This window comes from Salmo salar, chromosome 05 (assembly GCF_965601325.2).
Source record: "Salmo salar chromosome 05, fSalSal1, whole genome shotgun sequence".
In the NCBI taxonomy this organism is placed as follows: domain Eukaryota; kingdom Metazoa; phylum Chordata; class Actinopteri; order Salmoniformes; family Salmonidae; genus Salmo; species Salmo salar.
This window is the reverse complement of record NC_138295.1, coordinates 45,368,207-45,384,488: the sequence shown is the minus strand read 5'-3', so window position 1 is coordinate 45,384,488 and position 16,282 is coordinate 45,368,207. Positions and strand designations below refer to the sequence as shown.

Below are 16,282 nucleotides of genomic sequence, written 5' to 3'. Positions count from 1 at the left end.
TAGAACTAAAAATGCATGCATTGTCTAACACAATGTCCTAGGAGTGTCATCTGTTGGAGATTGTAAAAGGTTAGTGCATCATTTTAGCTGATTTTATGGTTTTGGTGACGCCTGTCTTTGAATTGGCACAACATTACACACAACTCTTGTAAATGTACTGTCCTAACATACTCTAAATTTATGCTTTCGCCGTAAAACCTTTTTGAAATCGTAAAACGTGGTTAGATTAAGGAGATGTTTATCTTTCAAAGGGTGTAAAATAGTTGTATGTTTGAAAAATTTGAATTTTGACATTTATTTGGATTCAAATTTGCCGCTCTTGAAATGCACCTGCTGTTGATGGAGTGCACCACGGGTGGGACACTTGCGTCCCACCTAGCCCATAGAGGTTAACCCCTGTGCGGCATACGGGACGGACATCCAGCGAAAAATCCTATCGCCATTAGCATAACAAAATGTAATTATTTTTTTTTCATTTTTTTTTTCAAATTATATCGTTTTATAGATACACCTCTCCTGAATCGAACCACGTTGTCCGATTTCAAAAAGGCTTTACAGCAAAAGCAAAACATTAGATTATGTTAGAGGAGTATATCGTAAAAGTAGCCACATAGCCATTTTCCGACCAACCACATGCATCACAAATAACCAAAAAACAGCTAAATGCAGCAGTAACCTTTGACAATCTTCATCAGATGACACAACTAGGACATCATGTTACACAATACATGCATTCTTTTGTTCGATAAAGTTCATATTTATATATAAAAACAACATTTTACATCGGTGCGTAACGTTGACTAACTATTTTCCCTCAAATGCATCCGATGAAACAGCGCTACAATTTACTAAATTACTATTCGAAAACATTTTTAAAATGTAATATTGTCATTCTAAGATTTATAGATGAATATCTCTTGAAAGCACCTGTAATGCCAGATTTAAAAATAACTTTACTGGGTAATCACACTTTGCGATAAAAGGGGATGCGATACTCAGAAAAATAGGCTAGCAATACAGGTCAGCGCCATCTTGGAACAATCGCATATCAAATCTAGTCTTGTATACTATTGTCAATAATCCCTTACCTTTGATTATCTTCATCCTTAGGCACTTCCAGGAATCCCAGGTCCACAACAAATGTATTTTCGTTCGAAAAAGTTCATCCTTTATGTTCCATTAGCTTGTTGTTGTTAGCGCGTTCTGAAGGCTGCACCAAAACCTCCGTGGCCGCGGGACTATTCTTTCAACAAAATTCATTTTTTTCTTATTTAGGTTCGTTCAAACATGTCAAACGTTGTATAACATAAATCTTTAGGGCCTTTTTCAACCAGAGCTCCAATAAGATTCAAGGGGGACGATTGCATTGTCTTTATAAACGTTTCGAAAGGGGAGGGTAGCCAGGGGCACCGGCGTCATAATGGTGATGGCCCTCTCCGTGTGACTACGTTCCACAGCGTGTCATTCTGTCAGTTTTCACAGTAGGAGACTCAAATCACTTTGTAAAGACTGGGGACATCTAGTGGAAGCAATAGGAAGTGCTCAATGAACCATAGCTCACGGTGTGATTAATAGGCAACGTGATGAAGTTGAGTCCGCATTTCAGAATTCCACTTCCTGTTTCGATCTGTCTCGGGTTTTGACTGCCATATGAGTTCTGTTATACTCACAGACACCATTCAAACAGTTTTAGAAACTTTAGGGTGTTTTCTATCCACAAGTATTAATTATATGCATATCCTAGCTTCTGAGTTTGAGTAGTATGCCGTTTAAAATGGGGACAAATCTTTTTCAAAATGCGCTGTCAAGAGGTTAAATAAACTCCACCTGTGTGCAATCTAAGTGTCATATGATCTGTCACATGATCTCAGTATATATACACCTGTTCTGAAAGGCCCCAGAGTCTGCAACACCACTAAGCAAGGGGCACCAACAAGCAAGTGGCACTATGAAGACCAAAGAGCTCTCCAGACAGGTCAGGGACAAAGTTGTGGAGAAGCACCGATCAGGGTTGGGTTATAAAAAATATCTGAAACTTTGAACATCCCACGGAGCACCATTAAATCCATTATTAAAAAAATGAAAAAATATGGCATCACAACAAACCTGTCAAGATAGGGCAGCCCACCAAAACTCACGTGCCAGGCAAGGAAGGCATTAATCAGAGGCAACAAAGAGACCAAAGATAACCCTGAAGCAGCTGCAAAGCTCCACAGTGGAGATTGGAGTATCTGTCCATAGGACACTTTAAGCCGTACACTCCACAGAGCCAGGCTTTACGGAAGAGTGGCCAGAAAAAAGCCATTGCTTTAAGAAAAAAATTAGCTAACACGTTTGGTGTTCACCAGAAGGCATGTGGGAGACTACCCAAACATATGGAAAAAGGTACTCTGGTCAGATGAGACTAAAATTGGGCTTTTTGGCCATTAAGGAAAATGCTATGTCTGGCACAAACCCAACACCTCACATCACCCCGAGAATACCATCCGCACAGTGAAGCATGGTGGTGGTAGCATCATGCTGTGTGGATGTTTTTCCATCGGCAGGGACTCGGAAACTGGTCAGAATTCAAGGAATGATGGATGGCACTAAATACAGGGAAATTCTTGAGGGAAACCTGTTTCAGTCTTCCAGAGATTTGAGACTGGGACAGAGGTTCACCTTCCAGCAGGACAATGACCCTAAGCATACTGCTAAAGTAACACTCGAGTGGTTTAAGGGAAAACATTTAAATGTCTTGGAATACCCTAGTCAAAGCCCAGACCTCAATCCAATTGTAAATCTGTGGTATGACTGAAAGATTGCTGTAAACCAGCGGAACTCATCCAACTTGAAGGATCTGGAGCAGTTTTGCCTTGAACAATGGGCAAAAATCCCAGTGGCTAGACGTGCCAAGCTTATAGAGACATACCCCAAGAGACTTGCAGGTGTAATTGCTGCAAAAGGTGGCTCTACAAAGTATTGACTTTAGGGGGGTGAATAGTTATGCACGCTCAAGTTTTAAAATGTTTTTTGTTTTATTTCTTGTTTGTTTTACAAGAAAAAATATTTTGCATCTTCAAGGTTGTTGTGTAAATCAAATGATACAAACCCCACCAAAAAATCTATTTTAATTCCAGGTTGTAAGGCAACAAAATAGGAAAAATGCCAAGGATGGTGAATACTTCCGCAAGCCTCTGCAAGTGCCAACCACTGGTACCATTAGCGCTAGTTTGACCACCAGAGGAAATCTTGAAGAAGCATTTCATATCTTCAATAGTGCCTGTACTAGATAATTAAAAACCTTTTTTTGTAAAAACACAGTACATGGGACTAATTTTAAGAATTTTGCTTTTTAATTTGATTATTATGCTGTTTCTATTCATGAAAAACCCTCTGGGTTTCGTTAGGATGGAACAGAAAATATAGCACTGTACAACGTGACGGTCGGGAGTAGGCTACAGTACTTGGCTATTTAGCTAAAGAATCCCCGTGTTGGTGGGGGCACGCGGAAGACCGTGGTTCAATTCCCCAATGGGGAGGAAGGAGTAGACTGTCCTTGTAAATAATAATATTTTTTCTCCACTTCCTGCCTTAATGACATGCACAAAGTAAACTGCCAGTAGCGCAGGCCCTGAAGCCAGGATATGTGTATAATCGGTACCATTGGAAGGAAAACACTTTGAAGTTTGTAGAAATGTTAAAATAATGTAGGAGAATATAATACAATAGATATGGTAGGAGAAAATCCAAAGTAAAAGAAACCAGATTTTTCTTTTTTGAGAGAAAACATCCTCTTTCAAAGGCAAGAGAAAGGTCATATTGAAAATTAGCTCCCTGTGTGCAATTCCTATGGCTTCCACAGGTTGTCAGCAGTCTATGTTCAAGGTTTCAGGCTTGTAAGTTCAAAAGCGAATAAAAAATATCAGTTTTAGTACAGGGACACAGTCTTGGAAATTTGTGTTTACGTGCACCATGAAGACATTACACACCCGCAAAAATTGGTTTCCTATTGAACATACTTTTTTTCTGAAAGAAATAGTACAGTTTTATTACGTTTTAGGGTATCTGAGGAGTAAATAGAAACATATTTTGACTTGTTGAAACAAAGTTTAGGGGTAGATTTCCAGATTCCTTTCCCTGCAAGTTGAACGAGTGGATTACTCAAATCGATGGCGCCAACTAAACTGACTTTTTGGGATATAAAAAGGATGTTATCTAACAAAACGACACTACATGTTATAGCTGGGACCCTTTGGATGACAAATCAGAGGAATATTTTCGAAAAGAAAGTGAATATTTTATCGTATGTGAATGTATGAAACCTGTGCCAGTGGAAAAATATTTTGATATGGCGCGCCGTCCTCAAACAATGCATGGCATGTTTTTGCTGTGATTGAACAAAACATGCATGCATTGTAGAACATAATGTCCTAGGGTTGTCATCTGATGAAGATCATCAAAGGTTAGTGCTGCATTTAGCTGTGGTTTTGTTTTTTGTGACATTATATGCTAGCTTGAAAAATGGGTGTCTGATTATTTCTGGCTGGGTACTCTGCTGACATAATCTAATGCTTTGCTTTCGCTGTAAAGCCTTTTTGAAATCGGACAGTGTGGTTAGATTAACGAGAGTCTTGTCTTTAAAATGCTGTAAAATAGTCATATGTTTGAAAAATTTAAGTTTTCGGATTTTAGAGGAGTTTGTATTTCGCGCCACGCCCATCATTGGATATTGGAGCAGGTGTTCCGCTTGCGGAACGTCTAGATGTAAGAGGTTAAAGACATTACATCAAAGTTGGATCAGCCTGTAGTGTGGTTTTCCACTTTAATTTTGAGTGTGACTCCAAATCCCGACCTCCATGGGTTGATGAATTGGATTTCCATTGATTATTTTTGTGTGATTTTGTTGTCAGCGCATTCAACTATGTAAAGAAAAAAGTATTTAATAAGATTATTTCTTTCATTCAGATCTAGGATGTGTTGTTTAAGTGTTCCCTTTATTTTTATGAGCAGTATATTTATGATTATCTTTTTTAATTGCACACACTCCAGTTTCACCGGAAGTTGTCCCGCTGGCGGGACCCCTAGCCCTAAGAATTAATCTTACATCTAGATGTTCCGCTAGCGGAACACCGCTCCAATATCCAATGATAGGGCATGGCGCTAATTACAAATCCTCAAAAATCCCAAAACGTCAATTTTTCAAACATATCAAATCAAATCAAATGTATTTATATAGCCCTTCGTACATCAGCTGATATCTCAAAGTGCTGTACAGAAACCCAGCCTAAAACCCCAAACAGCAAGCAAAGCATGTGAAAGAAGCACGGTGGCTAGGAAAAACTCCCTAGGAAAAACTCCCTAGAAAGGCCAAAAACCTAGGAAGAAACCTAGAGAGGAACCAGGCTATGAGGGGTGGCCAGTCCTCTTCTGGCTGTGCAGGGTGGATATTATAACAGAACATGGTCAAGATGTTAAAATGTTAAAATGTTCATAAATGACCAGCATGGTCAAATAATAATAATCATAGTAGTTGTCGAGGGTATATATATATAATATATATATATAAATATGTATATATATATATATATATATATATATATATATATAATATATATATTATATTATATATATATACATATATATATATAATATATAATATTATCGCTTTTCTACGAGAAAAATGGCGTAAAAATTGATTTTAAACAGCGGTTGACATGCTTCGAAGTACGGTAATGGAATATTTAGAATTTTATTGTCACAAATTGCGCCATGCGCGCGACACTTCTTTACTATTTCGGATAGTGTCTGGAACGCACGAACAAAACGCCGCTATACGGATATAACGATGCATTATTTTGGACCAAACCAACATTTGTTATTGAAGTAGCAGTCCTGGGTGTGCATTCTGACGAAGACAACAAAAGGTAATCAAACTTTTATAATAGTAAATATGATTATGGTGAGTGCTAAACTTGCCGGGTGTCTAAATAGCTAGCCCGTGATGCCTGGGCTATGTACTTAGAATATTGCAAAATGTGCTTTCACCAAAAAGCTATTTTAAAATCGGACATATCGAGTGCATAGAGGAGGTCTGTATCTATAATTCTTAAAATAATTGTTATGCTTTTTGTGAACGTTTATCGTGAGTAATTTAGTAAAATGTTAGCGAATTCCCCGGAAGTATGCTAGTTCTGAACGTCACATGCTAATGTAAAAAGCTGGTTTTTGATATAAATATGAACTTGATTGAACAAAACATGCATGTATTGTATAACATAATGTCCTAGGGTTGTCATCTGATGAAGATCATCAAAGGTGAGTGCTGCATTTAGCTGTCTTCTGGGTTTTTGTGACATTATATGCTAGCTTGAAAAATGGGTGTCTGATTATTTCTGGCTTGGTACTCTGCTGACATAATCTAATGTTTTGCTTTCGTTGTAAAGCCTTTTTGAAATCGGACAGTGTGGTTAGATTAATGAGAGTCTTGTCTTTAAAATGGTGTAAAATAGTCATATGTTTGAAGAATTGAAGTTTTTGTATTTTTGAGGAATTTGTAATTCGCGCCACGCCTATCATTGGATATTGGAGCAGGTTTTCCGCTAGCGGAACGTCTAGATGTAAGAGGTTAACCTGTTGGGTCTAGGGGGCAGCATTTGCACGTCTGGATAAAAAAAATGTACCCGATTTAATCTGGTTACTAATCCTACCCAGTAACTAGAATATGCATATACTTATTATATATGGATAGAAAACACTCTAAAGTTTCCAAAACTGTTTGAATGGTGTCTGTGAGTATAACAGAACTCATTTGGCAGGCAAAACCCTGAGACATTTTCTGACAGGAAGTGGATACCTGATGTGTTGTATTGACTTTAAACCTATCCCATTGAAAAACACAGGGGTTTAGGAATATTTTGGCACTTCCTATTGCTTCCACTAGATGTCACCAGCCTTTACAAAGTGTTTTGAGTCTTCTGGAGGGAGATCTGACCGAACAAGAGCCATGGAATGATGATGTCCCATTAGACACCTGGCGCGCGAGTTCATGTTGGGTACCCTCGTTCCAATACGTTATAAAAGAGTATGCATTCGTCCACCTTGAATATTATTCATGTTCTGGTTAAAAAAGGCCCTAATGATTTATGCTATACAACGTTTGACATGTTTGAACGAACGGAAATATATTTTTTCCCCTCGTTCATGACGAGAAGTCCGGCTGGCTTACATCATGTGCTAACGAGACGGAGATTTTTGGACATAAATGATGAGCTTTTTTGAACAAAACTACATTCGTTATGGACCTGTGATACCTGGAAGTGACATCTGATGAAGAGAATCAAAGGTAATGGATTATTTACATAGTATTTTCGATTTTAGATCTCCCCAACATGACGTCTAGTCTGTATCGCAACGCGTATTTTTCTGGGCGCAGTGCTCAGATTATTGCAAAGTGTGATTTCCCAGTAAGGTTATTTTTAAATCTGGCAAGTTGATTGCGTTCAAGAGATGTAAATCTATAATTCTTTAAATGACAATATAATATTTTACCAATGTTTTCTAATTTTAATTATTTAATTTGTGACGCTGACTTGACTGCCGGTTATTGGAGGGAAACGATTTCCTCAACATCAATGCCATAGTAAAACGCTGTTTTTGGATATAAATATGAACTTGATAGAACTAAAAATGCATGCATTGTCTAACATAATGTCCTAGGAGTGTCATCTGATGGAGATTGTAAAAGGTTAGTGCATCATTTTAGCTGGTTTTATGGTTTTGGTGACCCTGTCTTTGACTTGACAAAACATTACACACAACTCTTGTAAATGTACTGTCCTAACATACTCTAAATTTATGCTTTCGCCGTAAAACCTTTTTGAAATCGTAAAACGTGGTTAGATTAAGGAGATGTTTATCTTTCAAATGGTGTAAAATAGTTGTATTTTTGAAAAATTTGAATTTTGACATTTATTTGGATTCAAATTTGCCGCTCTTGAAATGCACCTGCTGTTGATGGAGTGCACCACGGGTGGCACGCTAGCGTCCCACCTAGCCCCAAGAGGTTAAGGGCATTCCTTTCACACACACTGAAAGATGGGTCAGAGACGCCAGTTGCATTTGCGTCACAAACATTGAATAATGCAGAGAAAAAATACTCACAAATCAACAAAGAAGCCCTGGCGCTAGTGTGGGGCGTCAAGAAATTCCACGCATACCTATATGGCAAGCGTTTCACACTGGTTACCAGCCGTTGCTTTCCATTTTCAGTCCAAAGAAACGCATTAAGGCAATGACAGCAGCCAGGTTACAGCGATACGCCTTGTTCCTTGCCAGTCATATGTACGACATTGAGTTTAAGCCGTCGTCTCTCCACACAAATGCAGATGGATTATCCAGACTGCCATGTACAAGATAAAGACAAAGGAGTGTGGATGCAGTGGACATTTTCCATACCGCTCAGCTCGAGGCACTACCTGTCACAAGCACAGTTATCAAACGGGAGACAAGGAAACATGTGACCTTGTCAAAAATATACACCTACACCATGTCAGGATGGCCAGCGACAGGCAGAAAGGAGCTGACTCTACCAAGGATGTTTGATGTGGGGAATGAGAGTCATGATACATCAGGTTTTGCAGCAACTACATAAAGGTCATGTTGGAATTGTCAAAATGACGCTGCTCGCAAGGAGCCACCTCTGGTGGCCCGGTCTGGATCAACAGATAGAAAACATGGCGAAGAACTGTAGCGGATGTTTGGAAACCCTTCACATGCCTGCTTCTGTCCCAGTCCACCCATGGGAATGGCCCACAGAGCCACGGCAGAGAATGTGGACTACGCTGGTCCCTTTGAAAAGCACATGTTTCTTGTTATAGTTGATGCCCATTCCAAATGGCCAGAACTGTAGAGGACGGTGGGGCAGTAAAGAGACCCCAGGCTGAAAGCTGAGAACATGTTGATGAAGGTGCTGCTATAGCCGCAGCTATAATGGAGCAAGGACACACTGAGGATGTTCAGGAGCCTCCAGACAATCCAAGGCGCTACCCAGAACGACGGCAGCGGCCACCAGACAGACTGGATAACCAAACAAACAAAAACTAACTGTTCAAGTTCAAATAAAAAGATGCAAAATAACTACAACAAGTTCTGGGAAATGCTTCAGTTGTGGTTTGGTAAAAGTAACTGATTGCATAAGAGAAGGAATTTTATGTTCTGTTAATTACTGATGTCCCCTTTAAGAATGGAGCACCCTTGGTCATGCGCAGTGTTGTTCTGTGTTATTCTGGTACTAACTCATTTTAGTAAATGTGAAGCTCCAGTTAAATTCCTTGTATTCAGAGTCTCTTATTATATAAATAAGTAATAAGAGCTAAGACACTACACATCATCTTCCAAGTTGTTTTGTTGTGTACTTGAAGAGCTCTAGCTATCAAAACTCGCAGCACCCCTCTTCTAATGCATTGTGGCTGTGAAATTCTAGAAAAGTCTGCAGCGAATTCCACTAAATGAAAAGCTAAAATTAGTAAAACAAATCAAATCAAACCAAATTGTATTCGTCACATACACATTTAGCAGATGTTATTGTGAGTGTAGCAAAATAATTGTGTTTCTAGCTCCAACAGTGCAGTAATATCTAACAAGTAATATCTAACAATTTCACAACAATACACACAAATCTAAAGTAAACGAATGGAATTAAAAATATATAAATATTTGGATGAGCAATGTCGGCACAGCATAGACTAAAATACAGTAGAATAGAATAGAATACAGTATATGCATATGAGATGAGATGAGTATATATACACATATGAGATGAGTAATGCAAAATATGTAAACATTATTAAAGTGACTAGTGTTCCATTATTAATTAGTAGTTAATGTAGCATGAATAATGAATAATTAAAGTATCAATTGACAGGCACATAAAGTCTAGTAGAGGCTAGAGAGGGAGAGAAATGTGTGTGTGTATTTAGTGGGACTAAGGGAGCTGTAGACGTGTGTGTTTTAAGAAGGGGTGTTTTAGCGGGGAGATAAGAGAACAGTAGACCTCTGTTTTACCCGACCTAGAAACTTGGAGAGACTTTGGAGAAAACCGGGAGGTACCTCCAAGATTTCTCTAATCTCGGGGGAAAGTAACGGGCAGCGCTGGATACTGATTACCGGTTGTGAGAAATCCGGGGAGTGAAACATACATCTAATATTTGTGTGTATGTATGTGTGTAGGTTAACTACGGTTTGTGTGGAGGAGTGTGCGCAAATGAGGAGCATGGTATATAATGATGTTTTGTTATTTGGACCTCAGAACGTTCTCTGAATAAAGCCGAATGAACATTTGCAGATGCTGAGTCTTTGTCTAATTATTAACCCATTGTCTTACAAACCTTGGGGATTAGTCAAAGTTTAATGATTGTTAATTATTATCATTAGGATACAAAATTCCTTTAACAGGGGTCATAATAGTTTTATGCCAATCCATTCGGACGCTACAGACGATTTTGTGAGAATACCATTTTTTGGGATGTCTCATGGTCTGACAAACACTGTTCTAGCTCTGTCACCTTTCACAGCAGATGCAGAATTGTTACATAGGTGAATGCGGTGGATTGAGACGCATCCAATACAAAAAAACAGACGAATGGAGCAAAGTACAGAGAGATCCATGAGGAAAACCTTCTCCAGAGCGCTCAGGACCTCAGACTAGGACGAAGTTTCACCTTCCAACAGAACAACGACCTTAAGCACACAGCCAAGACAAGGCAGGAGTGGCTTCGGGACAAGTTTCTGATGTCCTTGAGTGGCCCAGCCAGAGCCGGGACTTGTACCCAATCTAACATCGCTGGAGAGACCTGAAAATAGCTGTGCAGTGAAGCTCCCCATCTAACCTGACAGAGCTTGAGAGGATCTACAGAGAAGAATGGGAGATATCCCCAAATACAGGTGTGCCAAGCTTGTAGTGTCATAGCCAGGAAGGCGCAGTAATTACTGCCAAACATGCTTCAACAAAGTACTGAGTATAGGGTCTGAATACTTGTAATTGTGATATTTCCGTTTTTTTTAATACATTTGCAAAAATGTCTAAAAACCTTTTATTGCTTTCTCATTATGGGGTATTGTATGTAGATGAGGAAAATAACAAATGTAATCCATTTTAGAATAAGGCTGTAACATAACAAAATGTGGAAAAAGTCAAAGGGTCTGAATACTTTCCGAATGCACTGTTCAACCTTGACTGCCCTCGCCAACACAGACTGCACATGCCCCATCTGCAATAAAGTTTGTGGATCTCGGATTGGACCCTACAGTCACCAAAGTATTCACCGTTATCTCAAAGTGCAAGTAATCATCGGATACGATAGACTACCATAACGTAACACAAAGTGTGTACCTGTTTAACTATACTTCTTGGACCCACAAAAGTAGTAAACCATCAACAATTTTACTAACTGACCCACAAGGTCAAATTCTTTTTCTAGGGGGTTTAGCGTTAAGGTTAGAATTAGGTTTAGGAGCTAGGATTAGTTGTAGGTTTAGGGTTAGCAGCTTGGGTTAAGGTTGGGGTTAATTGGGTAAATATTAGGTTTAGGGTAAGAGTTAGGGAAAATAGGATTTTGAATGGGACTGAATTGTGTATCCCCACAAGTTTAGTTATACAAGACTATGTGTGTGTGTCAGTGTAGTATGTGTGTCACGACTTCCGCCGAAGTCGGTTCCTCTCCTTGTTTGGGCGGAGTTCGGCGGTCGACGTCACCGGTTTTCTAGCCATCGCCGATCCACCTTTCATTTTCCATTTGTTTTGTCTTGTTTTCCCACACACCTGGTTTACATTCCCTCATTATTTGTCATGTATATAACCCTCTGTTCCCCCCATGTCTGTGTGTGAAATTGTTTGTTGTAAAGTGTTTGTGCACTTTGACTGGTTCGTGACGGGTGATTTTGTACCTATATATTGTTGTTCTGGGTGCCGTTGGTTTTTCTTATTAAACTGCTCCGGTTTTTACCCAGTTTTGCTCTCCTGCGCCTGACTTCCCTGCAGTCAGTCACGCACCCTCTAACAATGTGTTAGTGTGGTTAGTGTCCAGTGAGTGTACATCGAGCCTGTGCAAGAGTTTTAAATAAATACGAATAAAATAAAAGGGGTCAATGCAAATAGTCCAGGTAGCCATTTGATTAACTTGGGGGCTTGGGGGTAGACGCTGTTAACTTCTTGGTGACAGGGGGCAGTATTCGGAAATTCAGATGAATAACGTGCCCAAATTAAACTGCCTGCTACTCGGGCCCAGAAGGTAGGATATGCATATTATTAGATTTGGATCGAAAACACTCTTAAGTTTCTAAAACTGTTTGAATGATGTCTGTGAGTATAACAGAACTCATATGGCAGGCAAAAACCTGAGAAAAAAATCCAACCAGGAAGTGGTTTGAAGTTTTTCAAGTGATTCCCTATCGAGTATACAGTGTCTGTGGGGTCATTTTGCACTTCCTAAGGATTCCACTAGATGTCAACAGTCTTTAGAACGTTGTTTCATGCTTCCACTGTGACTGGGGAGAGAATAAGAGCATATGGAGTCAGATGACTGAGAGAATGACATGAGTTCAGTGGCGCGCACTCCCGTGAGAGTTAGCTGTGTTCCTTTTCTTTTCTGAAGACATTGGAATTGTCCGGTTGGAATATTACTTTAGATTTATGATAAAAACATCCTAAAGATTGATGCTATACATCGTTTGACATGTTTCTACGAACGTAAATATAACTTTTTTTGACTTTTCGTCGTGACATTTTGCGCACGCTTCCTGCATTTGGAGTAGTGGAATAAACGCGCAAACAAAAAGGAGGTATTTGGACATAAATGATGGAATTTATCGAACAACACAAACATTTATTGTGAAACTGGGATTCCTGGGAGTGCATTCTGATGAAGATCATCAAAGGTAAGTGAATATTTATAATGCTATTTATGATTTTAGTTGACTCCAAAATGGCGGGTATCTGTATTGCTTGTTGTTGTTGTCTGAGTGCTGTACTCAGATTATTGCAGTGTGCTTTCGCTGTAACGTTTTTTTTTTTAAATCTGACACAGCAGTTGCATTAATGAGAAGTGTATCTGTAATTCTTTGAATAACAGTTTAATATTTTATCAACGTTTATGATGAGTATTTCTGTAAATTGATGTGCTCATTCACCGGAGGTTTTGGGGGGCAAAACATTTCTGAACATTATACGCCAATGTAAAATGGGGTTTTGGGATATAAATGTGAACTTTATCTAGCAAAACATACATGTATTGTGTAACATGAAGTCCTATGAGTGCCATCTGATGAAGATCATCAAAGGTTAGTGATTCATTTTAGCTGTATTTCTGTTTTTTGTGACGCCTCTCCTTGCTTGGAAAATGGCTGTGTGGTTTTTCATGTCTCGGCGCTGTCCTAACATAATCTAATGTTATGCTTTCGCCGTAAAGCCTTTTTGAAATCGGACAATGTGGTTGGATTAACCTCTATGGGCTAGGTGGGACGCTAGCGTGCCACCCGTGGTGCACTCCATCAACAGCAGGTGCATTTCAAGAGCGGCAAATTTGAATCCAAATAAATGTCAAAATTCAAATTTTTCAAACATACAACTATTTTACACCCTTTGAAAGATAAACATCTCCTTAATCTAACCACATTTTACGATTTCAAAAAGGTTTTACGGCGAAAGCATAAATTTAGAGTATGTTAGGACAGTACATTTACAAGAGTTGTGTGTAATGTTTTGTCAAGTCAAAGACAGGGTCACCAAAACCATAAAACCAGCTAAAATGATGCACTAACCTTTTACAATCTCCATCAGATGACACTCCCAGGACATTATGTTAGACAATGCATGCATTTTTAGTTCTATCAAGTTCATATTTATATCCAAAAACAGCGTTTTACTATGGCATTGATGTTGAGGAAATCGTTTCCCTCCAATAACCGGCAGTCAAGTCAGCGTCACAAATTAAATAATTAAAATTAGAAAACATTGGTAAAATATTATATTGTCATTTAAAGAATTATAGATTTACATCTCTTGAACGCAATCAACTTGCCAGATTTAAAAATAACCTTACTGGGAAATCACACTTTGCAATAATCTGAGCACTGCGCCCAGAAAAATACGCGTTGCGATACAGACTAGACGTCATGTTGGGGAGATCTAAAATCGAAAATACTATGTAAATAATCCATTACCTTTGATTCTCTTCATCAGATGTCACTTCCAGGTATCACAGGTCCATAACGAATGTAGTTTTGTTCAAAAAAGCTCATCATTTATGTCCAAAAATCTCCGTCTTGTTAGCACATGATCTAAGCCAGCCGGACTTCTCGTCATGAACGAGGGGAAAAAATATATTTACGTTCGTTCAAACATGTCAAACGTTGTATAGCATAAATCATTAGGGCCTTTTTTAACCAGAACATGAATAATATTCAAGGTGGACGAATGCATACTCTTTTATAACGTATTGGAACAAGGGTACCCAACATGAACTCGCGCGCCAGGTGTCTAATGGGACATCATCGTTCCAAGGCTCTTGTTCGGTCAGATCTCCCTCCAGAAGACTCAAAACACTTTGTGAAGGCTGGTGACATCTAGTGGAAGCAATAGGAAGTGCCAAAATATTCCTCAGCCCCTGTGTTTTTCAATGGGATAGGTTTAAAGTCAATACAACACATCAGGTATCCACTTCCTGTCAGAAAATGTCTCAGGGTTTTGCCTGCCAAATGAGTTCTGTTATACTCACAGACACCATTCAAACAGTTTTAGAAACTTTAGAGTGTTTTCTATCCATATATAATAAGTATATGCATATTCTAGTTACTGGGTAGGATTAGTAACCAGATTAAATCGGGTACATTTTTTTTATCCAGACGTGCAAATGCTGCCCCCTAGCCCTAACAGGTTAACGAGAAGTGTATCTTTAAAATGGGATATAATAGTTGTATGTTTGAGGAATTTGAATTATGAGATTTTTGTTGTTTTGAATTAGGTGCCCTGCTATTTCACTGGCTGTTGAATAGTTTGTCCCGCGGGTGGTTCGCTAGTGTCCCACATTTCCCAGAGAGGTTAAGGAGCCTTTTGGTACCAGACGTGATGTGTTTGAATCAAATGCATGTGTAGTGTGGTAATATTTATCGTAGCATACCAACTGGCTCAATTTTGTATCATGTAGCAACATTTGAAATTGTGTCTTTTACAATGGATAAAAGTAGAGACTCAGAGCTAGAAAATTGTATATCATACACTACAGTTGAGGAACAATAGGAAAGGAATTGTGCTTTGGAAGTTGATAAACCAGTATAATCCCTCTTTTGAGAAAATGGGACTTGAATGTTTTGGTACATCTACTGGAGAGCTCTTCTTTTTCTACACCCATCCAGTAGCATTCACACACTCTTAAGCCTTAGCCTCAACCATCTCTTTAAGGATTCACATTAGGCCATGTGCTAAACAGCGTGAGTATGCTAGTGTACTAAACAACGAAAGATTCCAAGACAAAATGCTGGTTTAGACTACGTCTATTGGCGTAGTTCAAATAATGACCATATCATATAGCTGACAACGTCTTAACTTTAACTAATTTGCATTCATTATTAAAACCTGTTGGGGCTAGGGGGCAGTATTTGCACGGCCGGATAAAAAACATACCCGATTTAAACTGGTTACTACCAGTTACTACCAGTTACTACCACTCATCTCATCAGCTTTTGAGCATCTCCAGGGGGCGATCATCTTCTCCAGGTTGGACCTTCATAACGCCTACCATCTGGTTTGGATACGGGAAGAAGATGAACGGAAGACTGCCTTTAACACAGCTAGTTGGCACTACGAGTACCTGGTGATGCAGTTTGGACTGACCAACGCTCCTACAGTGTTCCAGGGCCTGGTCAATGATGTGCTCCGAGACATGTTGAACCGATTTGTGTTTGTCTACCTCAACGACATCCTCATCTATTCCCGGTCAGTTCAGGAGCATGTCCTCCATGTCCGACAGGTCCTCCAGCATCTCCTGGAGAATCAGCTTTTCGTAAAGGCCGGAGAAATGTGAGTTCCATCGCTCCACCATCTCTTTCCTAGGATACGTCATCACTGCAGGAAATATTCAGATGGAACCTGACAAGGTGAGAGCGGTGGTGGATTTGCCTCAACCAACATCCAGAGCGCAGCTGCAACATTTTCTGGGGTTTGCCAATTTCTACCGTTGTTTAGTCCGGGGTTACAGGCACTAAAGCGATGAACATTTGACTTATGAATTAGGGCTGAGTTCCTCTA

General features: G+C 39.3%; 1 pseudogene; it reads left to right on the top strand.

Annotated features, from left to right (window-relative positions):
- LOC145879456 (uncharacterized) overlaps positions 1-16,058 on the top strand; it is a 51,882-nt pseudogene extending 35,824 nt beyond the window's left edge.
- The last annotated feature ends 224 nt before the right edge of the window (positions 16,059-16,282 follow it).